Source organism: Hylobates moloch, unplaced genomic scaffold (assembly GCF_009828535.3).
Source record: "Hylobates moloch isolate HMO894 unplaced genomic scaffold, HMol_V3 SCAFFOLD_3, whole genome shotgun sequence".
Classification (NCBI taxonomy): domain Eukaryota; kingdom Metazoa; phylum Chordata; class Mammalia; order Primates; family Hylobatidae; genus Hylobates; species Hylobates moloch.
The window spans coordinates 140,975,074-140,977,675 of NW_026652278.1; the positions used below are offsets into that span (position 1 = coordinate 140,975,074).

At 37.7% G+C, this 2,602-nt stretch overlaps 1 non-coding gene across 1 annotated transcript; it reads left to right on the top strand.

Annotated features, from left to right (window-relative positions):
* Positions 1–1,891: 1,891 nt before the first annotated feature.
* On the top strand, positions 1,892–1,999 carry LOC116466119 (U6 spliceosomal RNA). Its single transcript, XR_004247375.1, has one exon. It is a non-coding gene; the product is annotated as a U6 spliceosomal RNA (small nuclear RNA).
* The last annotated feature ends 603 nt before the right edge of the window (positions 2,000–2,602 follow it).

A 2,602-nucleotide genomic window follows, 5' to 3' on the forward strand; every position in this document is an offset into this window, starting at 1 on the left:
TCAGTGGCTTAATAGAACCACAAGATTGTCATGGGCATTAAGGAAATATCTGACTGAACGCTACAAAGGGAGTTCTAAAAATTCTGTCAAGTTTCTCAACGTTTGCAAGAGAGAAAATTCTGCAATTTTGTATAATCTATTTACTACTCTCTACTCCAGCATTCATTTACCTAAAAGAATTAGGGCCTATTATGTGAAAAAATAACAACCCATTGCAAGACTGCTTCTGTAGATAATGATCTCGATGTAAGAGGGCCTGAATAGGTCAATAAATCTGTTTCCATATCTCACCTGTTTGCTACCTGGATATTGGCCAGGCTGCTCTTGGGGATCCCCAATTATTTGCAAATTGTTCAAATCTCTCCTGGGGCCATAAATATGAGAAGGTGAGTCTACAACTTCTCTTCGTAATTTAAAATAAAATCAAAAAAATTTCACTATAAACAGTTGAGTAACCATGGGTCAGGGGTGGTAAGGATGCTTATTGCTAAGGAAAGTAACTTCAATCTTGACCTGTACTCAAAATAAATCCCATCCATCATCACTCATTTTAATACTCTAGTATTCCATGTTAAGGTTGGTGAGTACTTACAGGTTTAAGAGGAGCTGAGTGAAAAGAGAAAGTTGAGTTTAGAAATACAGTAGCTTCTGAATCTGCTTATACTCAGTTTTGCTTTCCACAGTTTCAGTTACCCACAGTCAACTACAATCCTAGAAGATTATATTGAAAACTCCAGAAATAAACAATTCATAAGTTTTAAATTGATAGCTATTCTAAGTAACATGATGAAATCACAAGCTGTCCTGTTCCATACCACTTGGGACAGGAGTCATCTCTTTGTCCAGTGTATCCATGCTGTAGAGGCCACCCACCCACTAGGCACTCAGCAGCTCTCTCTGTTATCAGATCAACAGTTGCAGTATCTGAGTGCTTGTGTTCATGTAACCTTTATTTTAATTAATAATGTCCCCAAAGCACAAGAGTAGTGGTGGTGGCATGTTGTTATAGTTGTTCTATTTTATTATTAGCTATTGTTAATCTCTCAATGTGCCTAATTTATAAATCAAACTTTATCATAGGTATGCATGTATAGAAAAAAAACATGGTATATATGGGATTTGGTACTATCCATGATTTTAGGCATTCACTTGGGGTCTTGAAACATATCGCCTTGGAAAAGAGGAAACTTCTATAGCCAGTTAGTATCTGCTGCACAGAGGTAGCCTATTAAACACACTTCTAATATTCTGTCATCTTGAACTTTTATAGGTCCCTGGATTTAATGATTAAGATTTTGCCATACCTGAAAATTGTGGCAACGGCTGTAACAATTCCAAATTAAATTAGTGCAAACATAGTAAAGAGAATTGAGAAGAGAGCTAACTAGCTAATGAATAATTTTATGAAGTGTCAAAAGCAGCTGACAAGAAAATAGTAATATTAATTAATACCAACTGGCTTCTTAAAACATATCTAGCAGCCCCTCTTGGGATACATGATTACTGGGTCACAGTCCACAGATTCACGTGGCATTTGGAGTGAGTCCTGCATCTTCAACATTCTGGACTGTGAAGAACCCTCAGATGGAGCAATGATCTCACTCAGCGTAAATCGTGCCAAGCCTTGGGTAACTCCCCCATCCTGTATTCTCTGGAGAGATGCCACCTCCCAAAAACTGTGGAGTGTAACACATTGATGTCTCAGAAGGTGGGAGGTGGAGGGGGGGTGTAGATTTTCTCTGTTAAAATGTTAATACAATTATATGAGTTTAAATGTTTAAAGGAAGATAATTAGGATTTTTCAGGGCAAGTTGATGATTTTCTTTTTTTCTCAATAACTTCTTTAACTAATTGCAAAAGTAATGCCCACTTGGAGGTGATAGAAAAAGAAGTGCTTGCTTCAGCAGCACACATACTAAAATTTTAACAGTACAGAGAAGAATTAGCATGGCCCCTGCACATAGATGACATGAAAATTCGTGAAGTATTCAATTTTTTTAATTAAAAAATAAATCAATGAAAAACCCAAAGAAACGATATTAAATTCACCAATAATCCCCTCCATTCTGAAATGACCGCTATAATAATTTAGTATGAATTTGGCAATGTGGAAGTTGAACCAGGACTACAATGACAAGACTTGGGGCGAGAGGAAAACTTTGGCTAAGCCAGAAACGCAATGATGCTCTGGGCAAGAAGAAAAGGGGTTAAAAAATTTTTTTAAGAAACCTATAAACATTAAGGATTATTTTGGTGAAAACTAGGTAGAACATTGTAAGGGAGGTGCACATCCTCTCTGTCACACTAGACTAGCTCACGGGGCAGAAGCTGAGATTCACCTTTGTAACTTAGCACCTAGCACACCTGGAAGGAAGAAAGGAACTCCTTGCTGTCATTCACCCCAATCAGGCTCTCAGGCAGAACTCGCCTGTGTGAGAAACAGCTTGATTTTACATCAGTGAAGCAGAGTCCTTGGGATTTGTCCATTTAAGATTCATATTCTACACCTTTTTTGCTTTCTCAGTCCAGAACATCTTAATACATAACATGTCTGTCCTCAAAGCAGTCCTGTAGTCCTTCTGCTCTCAGGTTCAGACGACGT